At 44.1% G+C, this 14724-nt stretch overlaps 1 protein-coding gene across 1 annotated transcript in view; it reads right to left on the bottom strand.

Moving 5' to 3' along the window:
- tmem178bb (transmembrane protein 178Bb) overlaps positions 1-14724 on the bottom strand; it is a 169168-nt gene that overhangs the window by 75124 nt on the left and 79320 nt on the right. The gene's annotated exons all lie outside the window — the stretch shown is intronic.

Here is a 14724-nt window from a genome sequence, read left to right as displayed (position 1 = left end):
ATTAGCAGTAAGCTTGCATCGTTGTAATTACATATGTAGGTGGCGAGCCACCTCACCTTGACTAACATCTAACAGAAAAGTCCTAGTTGGAGTAATTTTGCAGCTTGTAAGTCACAGGGAGCCTAATATGTGCATTAAATAGCTCAAAACACAGTTACTCACTAGGTAAGTACCCTACCAATAGGATGGATCCACTGACAGATCGGGTAGGCACAGCTGGAGCCCTATGGGGGGGGGGGGGGAGTCGACGCATTGCTGAGAGCAGCAGTTGTTGGCCTTCTCCGTCTTGATGAGACAGAAAAGGCTTGATGGCTATAGTCTGATCACTTTCCACTTGGCATTAGAAGACTTAGCTGACCGTGCCAACAACCCCGCTGGCCAGCCACCACTCAGCATTAGTGACCTGGTAGGCCAGAAATTCCTGGTGTACCAGCGACATTCATGCCAAGGAGCAGGACAGCCATAATGCCGTGCTGGTAGCTCAAAACGCTGCCCTACAGGGCCAGCTCCATGAGAATCAGGCACAGATCGCCAAACTGCAGTGGGAGTAAGCCAGCCTAAAAAAGGAAGTTCAGCAGAGCCAGGCTGAGTGGTGCAACAAGCAGAGGGTTTAGAAACGCCTGAGTACTGGAGTACAGCCCTAATCGGAGCAGAAGGGATGTGCCAAGACCTCAGACTCGATGGTGTCAATTACCTTGACACCGGATCAGAGAACCGGATCAGAGTTCTTGGCACAGGAAGAGGAAGATGGACCCTAGAATGACAATATGCCTGAGTTTGTGAGGACACTGGAACCTCACAGCTTTTTGTCAGACAAGGGAACAACTGCCCCACCCTGTCATCCTGGGATGACCGAGACCCAGGTAGTAGGGCTGTGCCCCCCATAACCCTCAGTCACACCCCTTTCGATGCGAGAGAGGGGTACTATCCCCACACCCCGGGGTGGAAGACTCAGGATTTTCCGTGTCATACTCTCTGACTGCAACTGGGTGGACCGTTTACCGTGCGTTATGCTGGGGCTGCATTCAGCCCCAAAGGACGGCCTCAATGCATTGCCTGCTGAGCTGGTTCTTGACCAGCTGCTCAGGGTCCTGGGAGAGTTTTTGCCTGACACAGGGGTGGCTGGCAAATTTCTGTGACCTCCCCAGGTTCTCCGCCGAGGTCGCCCTCTGTCCAGGACCCCCGGCAGTGCCTCCACAGAATCCAGTGTCCGGCATCCCCAGCTGTTTCGACCGAGGGACATCGCAGCCATTATGGCTGGCTGATCAGGACTCCCGTGAGTTTCACTGAGTTTGTTGCTGCTGTTTAAGGAATAAAGTTAGAACTCGTATTCATCTCAACAATCCTTCCTTCTCACACCACAATACATCCCCCCTCCCCCCTGGTGGCTGTTCCGCCTTGTGACATTTCCTGAAAATGTCTTGTGTTTTAATTAAAAGTGAATAATTGGGTTTGTGGTGCTTCAATGCATGTCTTCAAAGGGGGCCGCAGTAATATTTTTTCGCCTCCTGCTTGAGTACTGCAGTGCACCGAGGGACCGGATCCATCCAGCGCCAGCAGGTTGTCTTTAAATGTCAGTCATATTCTGAAACAAAAAATGTCCAATGAATGTTCCAACCCCCTTGTTACTACTTCCTGTCAACATAATGCCACGTGCAGTCATCAACAGAGGGGGTGCATACAACAGACAGTGAAGTCTTGTGTTAAGGTTTCACAGGGCGCATCCTTCCCTCACATCTGCTCCTCCCGTGTTGCGTTTGAAGTTGATCTTAGCGCATACTTGGTTTGATCCCAGAGGTTTTAGAGAAACGGCCTTCTGCTGATGTTACTGTTTGAACAGCAAAAAGGAAAAATAGCAAAAGTGGCCAACGGATCAGGCCTGAGCCCGGAGAGCCGTGGAGCTGCTATGGATTTTTTCCTTTTGCTTGAAGGGGCCTTTCGAGACCTGGAGGGGGTTTCAAATGGGCCGATAAATGTGATGCAGCGAGAGGCTCATCAGAGGCGTCTGACAATGAGCAACTTCTAGGAACCACCAGAGACCAAAAAGAATCCCGGACTACTCTGCATGCATTAAGCAGGCCTATCAAAGAAAGAACGTCAACACCAATAAGGTTCAATTGGACCGAAAACACTACCTACAATACTACTGGCACTGATAATTGACTTTTGCTGTAGCTACTGCTGTTACTCGACACAATTGTGATTAATTGTGTGATAATTATCTCATTTATGTACTACATATTTAAAAAAAACGTTATTGAGCAATGTACATTGGAAAAAGATACGTAAAACTTAAAAAGGTTTGAATTTAATTTAATATTAAGAGTAACATTAAGAGTAGTCCTTCCACAGACCAATCTCATGCAGCAGGTTGAGTGAAATATCAAATTTGTTCTAATGGGTGAATGAGAGGGAATTTCTCCCAATGTGATTGACAGGTCCAGGTTAAACCCCTGTCTCTCACCCGGTGTCAGCTTGGATTGCTCCACTGCTGTGCCACTGTTAGCCTGTATTGACAATAACTGATATGGATAATGAATTGGTGAATGAATGAATTACGGTTTGACATAAGAGAAGCAAATAGAACTTGAAGAAGAGGGGATCTAGGATGGACAGCAGTAGGAAACCTGTGGGAGTTTGATATACATGTAAAACACTAAATTTTCCAAAAATGTTTACTAACACACAGCAAACATTTACAAATGCAAAATTGTCAGTGGTAATATACAACTGCCTGGATTGGCTCTCAGGATTATGGAAAGGCAAATTCAAAAAATGGTGTTCAAAGAACTTTAAAAAAAGAAAAAAAGAAAAAATGTAACTCTGGATGCAAGGACTGTAAAATAGCACAGCCACCTTTCGTTTTGTGGCAGGTCAGAGGAAACAGAAATGAGATTACCTGAGAGGCGAAGCAGTATATTAACAGTTTTCGAGTTTGGCTTAGCCACACTACTCCTTCAAACTCATTTAAAGCATCTAAGATTTGAGTGAAGTTTTGGGGCGAGCTGCAGAGGAGTAATGGCAGATTAGTTTGGCCAGGAAAAAAAAATAATGTTGCTATTACGTTTCAAAATTCTTGACCGCATATAATTAAGTCTTGCCTTGGGTGCCTTGGCTACAGCTTATCACACTCAGGGTCATGGGAGAGGCTGGAACCTATCCCAGCTGCCATTGGACGAAAGGTTGGGGTACATCCTGGACTGGTTGCCGTTCAATCTCAGGGCCACATATACAGGCAGAAAACCATTCTTGCTGTCATTCGCATACCCGGGCAATTTTTAAAGTTAACCTACTGCATGTTTTTGGACTGTGGGAGGAAACCAGAGAAAACACACATAGACATGGGGGAGACCTTGCAAACTCCAACATCATGACATCGCTGCCCAGACTGTGTTGCAACATAAACAACGTCAGCCGACAAATGATTTTTTTTTCAGAATTTTATAAAATGTAAGATATATAGAGAGATTGTTTTCATTCTTTTTATGAAGTTGGTACTGATCAAATTAACCAAAAAGGACAATAACGTCTTCTTAACCGGGGATCCCTTTAAGAACATTGGTTCAGTGGTCATCACTTCTACATTACAGGAAAAAATTCTCTCTCATTCAATCCCATCTTTCTGTGTAGAGTTTGCATTTTCTCCCTGTGTGTGTGGGGGTTTTCATAAATATACTAATATTAGGGGTGTTGGGGGGCTGGGAAGGTGGGGCTGTCATCAATGAACTTCCTGGCAGGATGTGCAGTGACAGCTAAATTGACTCATTATCTGGCCCAAAACATGGGATAACACACTCTTACAATCAGCATTAGACCATCCGCAAAAACCCACATCCATTTATCTTGCTGGTAATCAATATTTGACTGCCTCTCTGCCACAAAGGAAAAAAAAGCTTGTTTTTGTCTGGCCTGGATGTGCTGTTGAAAATGTTCGTGGCTTGAAAGAGTGGAAAGTTGAAGAACTAGGAGCTAAGCCTGACAAGTGGCCATAGTCCTTTTAAGTCAAGAGACTTTGAGATGAAAGTGGAGTAGGGACATTTCTCTACTCGCCAGAGCAAGTCAAGGTGCCAGGAGGGCTCAAACTCATTTTTCTTGGACGAAGAAAAATATAATAACCTCCTGGTGCGGGGAGCCAGAGATGATCTGACTTGTGGGGAACATATGCTGGTGTGGATATCCAAAGCCGAGGTGCCCCGATGCTGGCAAACTCTGGGATTAATTTCTCTTTTTCTCTTTAATTTCTCTTTTGGCCAGGGAGCTAATATCATAGTCTTTATTTTTGTTTGTTGATATCATATCCTTTTCTGTCTCGAACCTAAATAGCTTTCATGTATTGACCTGACGGATTATCCGATAATTTCACAAAGCTCCTTCCTCAACGGAACGGAGAAATTAAATATTATGCCTGCATTTTGCGCAGGATTGTATATTGTGTAGTTGTGATCGGACAGAGAGAACGACAGAAGGAAATCAATGATCATCCACAGCCATGTTGGCTTTAGCTCTGCATGGAGCATGGAACATGGGAACGTGTTCTCTTGGACACAGAAATAATGAATGTTCTTTTAGACTTCATTATTGGATTCAGATAGTTTCAATTTCTGCCCACTTCACAGTGATCTAAGAGAAGTGTTATATATGACAGTTACTGGGTTCCTAGTTTGACATCCTTCATCATTAATAACATTTGATTGTACTCTTGTGAATCAGTGGAAAATAAAATGAAGGACTAATGCGGACAGAAGCTATTGCCACATGCATCACTTGATGATTGATAATTGCATCTCCTCCCTATGTCAGCACTCTTCCTTTCATTTCACACTTCCATTCCTTTCGGATTTTCCTTTCAGGGGTCGCCACAGCAAATCAACCTTCTCTTCTCTCACACCAACTACCTTCATATCCTCTCTCACTACCTCCATAAATCTTCTCTTTTGTCTTCCTCTAGACCTCTTGCCTGGCAGCTCCAATTCCAGCATCCGTCACCAAATATATTCACTATCCTTCCTCTGTACATGACCGAACCATCTCAGTATGGATTCTCTAACCTTCTTTCCAAAACATCTAACATGTGTTGTTCCTCTGATAGACTCATTCTTGATCCTATCCATCCTCATCGCTCCCAAAGAGAACCTCAGCATCTACATCTCTGCGACCTCTAGCTCTACCGCCTGTCTTTTTTCAGCATTGTCATGGTTTCTAGGCCATTCAGCATTGCTGGTGTCACCACTGTCTTGTACACCTTTCCTTACATTCTGGCTGATAGTCTTCTATTGCATAGTACCCCTAACGCTTTTCTCTACCCATTCCAACCTGCTTGATCCCATTTCTATACCTCTATTCCACACTCTCCGTTGCTCTGGACTGTTGACCCTAACTACTTGAAATCCTTCAACTTCTTGATTTCCACTCCGTCTGTCACTGTTCTACATTGGTTCCTCTCATTCACACACATATATTCTGTCTTGCTGCGACTGACCGTCATTCCTCTCTTTTCCAGAGCACAGCTCCACCTCTCAAGATTTTGCTCTACCTGTTCCCTGCTCTCGCCACAAATCCCAATGTCATCTGCAAACATCATGGTCCATGGAGATTCCTGTCTAACCTCATCTGTCAGCCTGTCCATTACCACTGCAAACAAGAAGAGGGTCAGAGCTCCCACATCCAACTTGAACTTCTCTGTTATCCCTACAGCACACCTCACCACTGTCTCACGGGTAGTATACATGTCCTGCACCAGTCTAACATACTTCTCTGCCATTACAGATTTCCTCATACAATATCAGAGCTCCTCTCAGTACCCTGTTGTATGCCTTTTTCTAGGTCTATCCTTTCATTACACAACAGGTTTCATTTTAATTTAAAAACATGCATTTCATTTTGTAAATATTGATTTTAATGAAACGGCATGGCAGTTCAGTGTTTATCACTCCTGACTCCGCCTTCACAACAAGAAGCTTACCGGTTTTCTAATTGAAAGCTCTACATTGTTTGTGGATGTGAATGAAAGGGGTGATCGTTGCATGTTAATTATTGACAGGTTACCCCTGCCTCTCATCCACTGTCAATTGGAATTGATATTAACACGCTGTGACCCTGCGAGCAGGTTGACTTTTGTAGATAATGGATGGTCTTATCGAAAACTGGTTGGTGTTCTCATTTTAGTCTCACCGAGACCTTGTTGAGTGTATGGTTATCGTCCGGTTACATTTGTTTGCAGTTTGAATGCAATCTAACTTAAATCTGAGCCACTGCAGGAAGCTTTGAGCAGCCCAAATGATGACAGACTATTTCCTGAACTATTCTGGATGTTCTCTATCTTATGGAAAAGGAAAACAAACTCTTTTCTTTGTCATAAAAACACAGGATATTTCTGAATAATCAACCAAGAGATGGCTTCCATTTTTTGCCACATTGTGGCTCCTTGAAATATTGCCTGACACTAAAGATAACATTCTAAATATATAAATTATCAATTCTATTGCAGTTTCAAAACGTATTTTTGGTGCTTGTTCCTGTTCAAATAACAGTGACTGAACTTAAGTTTTACAATTAATTGGACAAAGGCATAATTTTTTTTATTCCCTGCCTTGTCTAACATTGCAGGTGTGTAAGAATTTTCACGTGTAGACATTGACATGCACTCCCGTGCAACGTGAATTTAAGACACAATGGTCATAAGAATGGTCATTCCTCTGAGGTCAGGCTTTGTGTGTGCTCAGTTTATGAGACACCTTGACATTTATATGTGGATTAAGAGCTTATAAACTTAGTTGGAAAGCAAAAGTCATGAAACTCAATTAAAATTGCTTAAAACATGTTTAGTATATAACTTTTATTCTCATCCGGTGATTATTTGAACAGTGGATGGGTGAGAACTTTCATAGTGTGAGTTGTGCTTTTCAATATACTTACAAGTACTTCCACTCTTTCTTTGGGCTGAGAGCCTTAACAAAACCAGTCCACCCCCAGGAGCAACTGAAGGTGCCGCTAGACACTAATAAAACAGAAATAAAACTGACATCCATGGACATTATGAGGACACACAGGGTGCAAAGGACTTTAACAAGCCACATGATAAATGGATGAGTTGTGAGACATATAGAGCCACAGAGAGCCTTCACTTAGACTCTGCGCTGAGATTAGTCTGGAGCCCATTGATGCCTTCAAGGTCCCTGAGTTCCAAAGTTTGCACAAAACAACTTGCAGGTGTGAAAACAAACATTTTCATTCTGATTCAGACAAAAGCAACAGTCCTATGGATATTCGAGAAATCTAATGCATATGGTCTAAAAGACTTTCAACCAGAAGCATTCACCATAATATGCCTGGAAAAGCTGCTGTTCACACACCTAAACTTAGTGATCCCAAACACAGTTGAACCTCTCCAGGTTGCTTAACGCCCAAATAAATCTGTGGAAAACACAGTGGCCGTGGTGCTTCATTACACCCTATAGTGCCTGGACTACAGTGGAAAATATTCCAGGATGCTCAACCAGGACTATACTTTCGCATTCAGCTCTATCCGGCCAGAAAAACTGACTGTGAAGCTGACTGATTTGGACATCCCCCTGTCACCTGAAACTGGATTTTGCCCCAAACTCTTCACCCTATACACAAATGAGTGTGCATCCTACATCCATGACAGTGTCTTTATCAAATATTCTGATGACAGGAACATCATGTGTCTCATCAAGCATAGAGATGATGAAGGATACAAGGCTGTGGTCAACAAGGCATTGATATATAGCAGAGGACTCAAACCCACGGCCAATCACGGTGGTGAGCCCCTACTTGACATCGAAGTTGTCATGTTTTTTTCATCACTTATGGCAGTGGTCCCCAACCTTTCGCCATTGACCTGTAACGGTGGGGTATGGTGTTGCAGGACCAACAGAGTGAGACTTCAAAACAACTTCACTGAGGCTCATGGCAGTGGGAGAATAGTTCACAGAGAATTGCCCCCCACCTTTCCTGAGCTTTCCATGATTTTCAGGTACACCATGTGCCTTTTTGGGAGGACATATCTGTGTGAAAAGCTCTTCTCCTCCATAATCTTTAATAAGTCAAGGTCCAAACTCATTGATAAGCATTTTCAAGATAAACTGAGGTCCTCAGTTACTTCTTCCCTCAAGTCAAATGTGGCTCAGTCGTGCAAAAGGAAGTGCCGCCAGTTTTCTCACAGCAAGGAGTAGGTGAGAGTAGTAGTAAATAAGCATATGTTAATGGTGAACTGTTATCAATAAAGATTGAGAAGATGAGACAGTTTGCTGTTTGTTTTTTTTTTGGAGTACTTGAAACCATTTTTGTGGAGTATTTGATGGTCCAGCCTTCCCCGGAACCTACCTTTAACGGCCCCCAGCTAGATTACATTGGACAGTTTGCTGGTCTACCGCAGCAAAACAACCTCATCCTCACTCTTGACAGGAAGCGCTCCTCCTCCACAATCTCACACCATCATGGGCACTGAAGTTGAGAGGGTAGACAGCCATGACTTCTTCAGCCATCATGTATGACCTAACCTGAGCTGGACTACAAACACTGAAATAGATCCAGAAGCAGCTTTATTTCATCAGACTGCGCAGGGAGTCAAGGCTGACCCACCACCCCCTCACACCCCACAGGTCTACTGGGCGCTGGTTGAGAGCAACGTGAGAACTGGGATCACTGTGTGGTACAGCAACACCACCCAGGCAGAAAGGAAGTCTCGACAGAGTCATAAAGACAGCAGAAGATCACAGGGACTAAACTCTCATCCATAGGTACTATATACACACAACGCTGCAAGAAAAAATTGCCCAGAGCAATTCAACCCCACACAAAACATTGGTTCTGTAACAGCTTCTTCCCCACCACAATCAGACTGGTGGCACACACGACTTATTTCATTGCATTTTAGTATGTTTCTCTATTTAATTGAATATTTATCTGGTAATATACAGTACTCCCTCAAAACGCATCCTAAGGGCGACACAGGCCAGTGTTTCCCTGAGCCAGTCCCAGGCCCGGATAAATGCAGAGAGTTACATCAGGAGGGGCATCTGCCGTAAAACTTTTACCAAAACCAAACATGTAAATCAAACCTAATAGTATCATACCATGTCGGTCGAGGCCCAGGTTAACAATGACAGCCAGCGATACTTATACAGGGTACCGTACCAGTGGAAATTGGGCGACTGTGGGTCGAAGGAGAGGAGAAAGGTGTTTTCGGAAGCAGAGTGAGAAGAGGAAAGGCAAGACTCTGGGACTGAGTGCAGGGACTTTGAATATCGGGAATATGACAGGAAAAGGCACAGAGTTGGTCGACATTATGCAGAGAAGAAAAGTGGATATACTGTATGTCCAGGAGATCAGGAGGAAAGGAAGTAAGGCTAGAAGCTTGGGAGCAGGCTTTAAGTTGTATTATCATAGTACTGACAGGAAGAGAAATGCCATAGGAGTAATCTTGAAGGAGTAGTTTGTTAGAAATGTTCCAGAGGTCAAAAGACTGTCAGATAGACTTATGAGTCTGAAACTGGAAAGTGAAGGTGTGATGCTCAATATTGTTGCTGCCTATGTCCCACAAGTAGGATCTGAGTTAGAGGAGAAGGAGAAGTTCTGGAATGAGTTGGATGAAGCTATGCAGAATATCCCCAGAAATGAGACAGTGGTAATTGGTGAAGACTTTAATGGGCATGTTGGTACAGTTGATAGAGGGGATGAAGAATGATGGGTAGATTTGGTATACAGGATAGGAACACAGAGGGACAGATGGTAGTAGATTTTGCAAAAGATAATGGGAATGGCTGTTGTGAACGCTTTTTTCCAGAAAAGACAGGAACATAGGGTAGCTCATTAGAGAGGAGGTGAGGAAGGCATTGAAGAGGATGAAGAGTGGATAGGCAGTTGGTCCTGATGACATACCTGTGGAGGCATGGAAGTGTCTAGAAGAGGCAGTAGTAGAGTTTCTGGCTAGATTATTCTACAAGATCTTAGGGAGTGGGAATTTAGACCAAGTGTGATGGAACCATTTTTAAGAATAAGGAGGATGTGCAGAATTGCGGCAGCTATAGAGGGATAAAGTTGATGAGCCATGCAATGAAGTTATGGGAAAAAGTAGTGGAAACAAGACTGAGAGCAGAAGTCAGCATTTGTGAACAGCAGTATGGCTTCATGCCTGGAAAGAGTACTACAGATGCAGTATTTGCTTCGAGAATGCTAATAGAGAAATACAGAGAAGGCCAGAAGGAGCTGCATTGTGTTTTTGAAGACCTAGAAAAAGCATATGACAGGGTGCCGAGAGGAGCTCTGGTATTGTATGAGGAAGTCTGGAGGGGCAGAGAAGCATGTTGGACTGGTGCAGTACATGTATGCTAGCTGTGAGACAGTGTGAGGTGTGCTGTAGGGGTACCAGAGAAGTCTAAGGTGGAGGTTCTGTAGTGAGAGCAGGGAACAGGTAGAGTAAAATCTTGAGAGGTGGAAGTATGCACTGGAAAGGAGAGGAATGAAGGTTAGTGGCAGCAAGACTATATGGGTTAGAATGAGAGGAACCTGGGTGGAACAGCAAGGCTATAGGGAATCGAGATCAAGAAGTTGGAGGTTTTCAGGTACTTAGGGTCAACAGTCCAGATCAGTGGAGAATGTGGAAGAGGTGAAGAGACTGGTTCAAGCAGCTTGGAATGGATGGGGTACTATGTGATGGAAGGCTATCAGCCAGAATGAAAGGAAGGGTGTACAAGACAGTGGTGAGACCAGCAATGCTATCTGACCTAGAAACAGTAACAATGATGAAAAGACAGGAGGCAGAGCTAGAGGTCACAGAGATGAAGATGCTAAGGTTCCCTTTCAGAGTGACAAGGATGGATAGGCTCAGGAATGAGTCTGTCAGATGAGCTGCACATGTTAGATGTTTTAGAGAGAAAGTGAGAAAAGCGAGAATGAGGTGGTTGGACAGAGGAAGGATAGTGAATGTATTGGTAGACGGATGCTTGAATACGAGCAGCCAGGCAGTAGGTCTAGAGGAAGACCAAAGAGAAGATTTTTTGACGTAGTGAGAGACGATATGAAGTTAGTTGGTGCGAGAGAGGTGTATTCTATTCTGTCAGAGAGGAGGATACAGAAAATAGGGTTATATGTGGAATGTTTATTCCCTGTGGCGCCCCCTGACCAAAAAAGCCAAATGCAGAAGAAAAAGAAGAAGGTCACATCACCTGTTCTCTCAGGCAGCACTTTTTGACAAAATAAGAGTCATGTTAACTTGTCAGGTTATTGAGACAGTTGCAGTGCTTCAAACATAAAACTTTCTGTTCAGTTATTTTCCCACAAAGAAGGTTCAAAAGCAGGATATTCTTGTTGGAGCTAAATTCCTCCAACAGAACAACATGTAAGTTAGCTGAAGTGTTATCTATCTCTATATGTCAGCTTCCAGTCCATTGGAGCTGGATAGAATGGTGGTGTAGTGATTAGTGTTTCGGCTTCACACCATGAAGGACCCTTGCTCACTTCCAAAAAGGGGAACTGTCTGTGTGGAGTTTCTTCTTCTACAGTATATACTGTACTCATGCAAAAACATCTACCTTTAGTTTTGTAACTTGAACAAACTTTTATTAGTCAAATACATCTGATAATAATAACAAGGACGATGAGGATGAAAATGATGGTGAAGATGAGCTTAAAACTGACATTTACTTGATTTTTTTTTTCCATCCTTAAGTACTTACAACAAATCAAGGTTAATATAGAGATAAATTAGATAAGATAAATTCAAATAGGTAAGAACAAATATAGACATGATAGCTGGAGAACAAGTAGTGTTAAAAGCACTTTTTGTAATGTAAAATCAAATAATTAGCCTGAAGTGTTCCAGAAATAGATGAGTCAGGATCAGGAAAGTCCTCCATTGTGAGAGTCCCCTTTTTGTCTTTATGCATTGGGAATTATCAAATCTAGTCTATGAGAGGGTCAGTAACATCTTAACTAGATTCTAAAATAAACTTCGCATTAGCAGCACGTCCACATGCCTCTAAAAACAAAGCACCTTGCAAAAGTGACAGCTTCTGTGCCTCTTGGCAGAACTAATGAACCGAGTGTCTCTTTGTTTCCTCTCCAGCAGCATGATGATGTGCTCAAAGTGACTTGATGTTTCCCCACATGACAGTTTTCTTTTTTTTTTATTTAATAAAACACAGCTGAGATCTCCACATGGCCAGCCAAGTGAAACTCAGTGCCGCAGATGCCAGTCAACTCATTCACTCAGGAGAGAAGTGAAAGTTGCACATGGAACATCAAGTGACAGTCAAGAGTGCATGCAAGGAGACCTGACAGCAAGTAAGTGTACTGAAGGAAAGGAGGACGCACATTAGGAGAAAAAAAAACTTCATTTTGTAGTTACAACATTGATGGGGTGGCACAGTGGTTAGACCTTCCGCCTTACAACAAGATGGTTTTTGGTTCCACTCCTGCAAGGGGATTTCCATGTTTGCATGTTCTTCCTGTGTCTGCATAGGTTTCTGGCTCCCTGGTTTCCTCCCACAGCCCAAAAACATGCAGTAGGTTCATTTGAGACCCTAAATTGTCCACTTGGAAATGTATGAATGAGAAGATGAATCATAAGTCTTAGGCCTGTGAATGACTGGCAACTGGTCCGGGTTGAACCCTCCCCACGCACGACAGCTGGACTAGTCTCCACCCTTCAGATTAATTGGTAATGATATTGAATTAATAAAGGTGTGATATTTCATCTGTATAAATTTTTACTTTGAACAAATTGTTCTACGCTGCTGTTCAGAGCTGTACAATTAGTTTTTCTGTACAAAAATGTTTTTGTTGATGTCAGCTGTTTGAAATAATGTGTGCTTTTTAAATAAAAATGAAACATGTTTCCTGATTGAAACAAACATTAGAAATGTTTAGAGAAAATTTAAAAAAGAAAGGTGATTTATGACACCTTAAGATGCCAAATTTTATTGTATTATTGTGGTGTGAGAAGGAAAGATAATACTAACACTAACACAAAACTGAAAGTCAACGCCCCTTAGTGTCTGCAAAAACAGCCCCCTTATCACCCAGAAGGGACTCTCGAAAACAAACTTGGCTCTGATAGGAGGCTTGAGCAGCCTGCCATAATGATTCCGTCGTCCCTTGGTCAAAGCACCAGGAGGCACCAGACATTGGACCTGTGGAGGCACTGCTAGAGTCCTGGAAGGAGGACGACCACAACAGGGAGCCTGAAAACGAAATACAACTTCCCCAGACACCCTGTTTGCTGGCTTAACCGAATCCAGCGTGACTCGCTCCGTACGCCCACCCATATCCAGGACAAAACTTTTAACAGCCCAGAACGGCCCAATCGTATGGAGGTTGAAGAGGCAAGTGGTGAGCATCATGTCTCACAAATACTGAGCAACCTGAGATCTGCAGGCACAGGAGACCACAGGAAACAGTGGTGAATGGGGCCTGAAGCCTGAGAGCTGCTGGGGGAGAAAGGATCCGGGTCTGGACAGGAGCAGATCTCGAGGGCAAAAACCGGTAAACGGTTTACCCAGTTGCCATCCAAGAGCGCAGCCCACAGCGCTGCGTTGAGAGACCGGTGGAACCATTTGCACAAGCCATCAGTCTGATGGTGATACGCAATAGTACGATCTACCTTTGCCGACGTGGTTGATGTGGAGGACAACGGAACAGCCTCCAGCTACCTGGTGGTTTGATCAACTATGTTGAGCAGCTCCGTAAAAGCCTGCAAAAAAGGAAGGGGGCACACCAGGTCAACATGCACATGGTCGAAGCGCCTGGCTAGAATCGGGAACGCCTTTAGAGGCACCCTAATGCGCGGCTGAATCTTAGTGCGCTGGCATGCCACACATTCGGCTGCTCACTCCTTGATGTCCTTACGGATGCCAGGCCAGACAAACTTTGTACTCACCAACTTCACTGATGCCTGAACTCCCGGATGAGAGAGGGAGTGAACCAAGTCAAAAATCAGACAATGCCAGGCCACTGGAACCACTGGACAGGGTTGGCCAGTGGAGACATCACAGAAGAGGGTGCGCAACCACATCTTCCAGTTTGAGGCTAGTGTGCATCAATGTCAGTGTGAGGACATCTGGGTCAATGGGCTGATGAGATGATGAGATGAGAGAGATGAGATGAGAACAACTTTATTAATCCCGAAGGAAATTGTTGTGCCAGAGTTTCAAGTAAAGAAAACAGAGAAGACGACAATGTGGCGTGGTTGAAATCCCCAGAGATGGCAATGAAGGCACTGGGGTGCTGACTCTGGAGTCTTGCGACCGTTGAGCTTTTGATTGGTGATTGGTGGCCATCGGCAAGAAATCCACCCGATGTACGTCGGGTGCACGAGCACCTGCGACAGGCAATGAGCAACAGGGTTGGACTTCCTGAATGCCTGTCCTGAACTCCTAAATGGCTGCAAAGAGGCGCTGCTGGCAAACAGGCCACTGCTCAGTCACTTTGGACATGGTGAAAGTCGGTGGCTTGTGATCCACATAAGCCGTAAAGGGGCGGCTTTCAAGCAGGAACCTGAAATGACGCGTCACCAGATGCAAGGCCAACAATTCCCTGTCAAAAACATTATACTTGCATTTGCTATCCTGCAGTTTGCAGCTAAAGAACACAAGAGTCTGCCATGCATTCACTACACATTGTTTGACCACAGCCCCAATGGCAATGCGGGATGGACAAGAAGGGCTGCATTACCCAGTGTATGCTTAGTCGCGGCAAAAGCCT

This window comes from Fistularia commersonii, chromosome 5 (assembly GCF_037954325.1).
Source record: "Fistularia commersonii isolate RoL2024-O1a breed Wild chromosome 5, RoL_Fcom_v1.0, whole genome shotgun sequence".
In the NCBI taxonomy this organism is placed as follows: Eukaryota; Metazoa; Chordata; class Actinopteri; order Syngnathiformes; family Fistulariidae; genus Fistularia; species Fistularia commersonii.
This window is presented reverse-complemented; position numbering and strand designations above follow the sequence as displayed.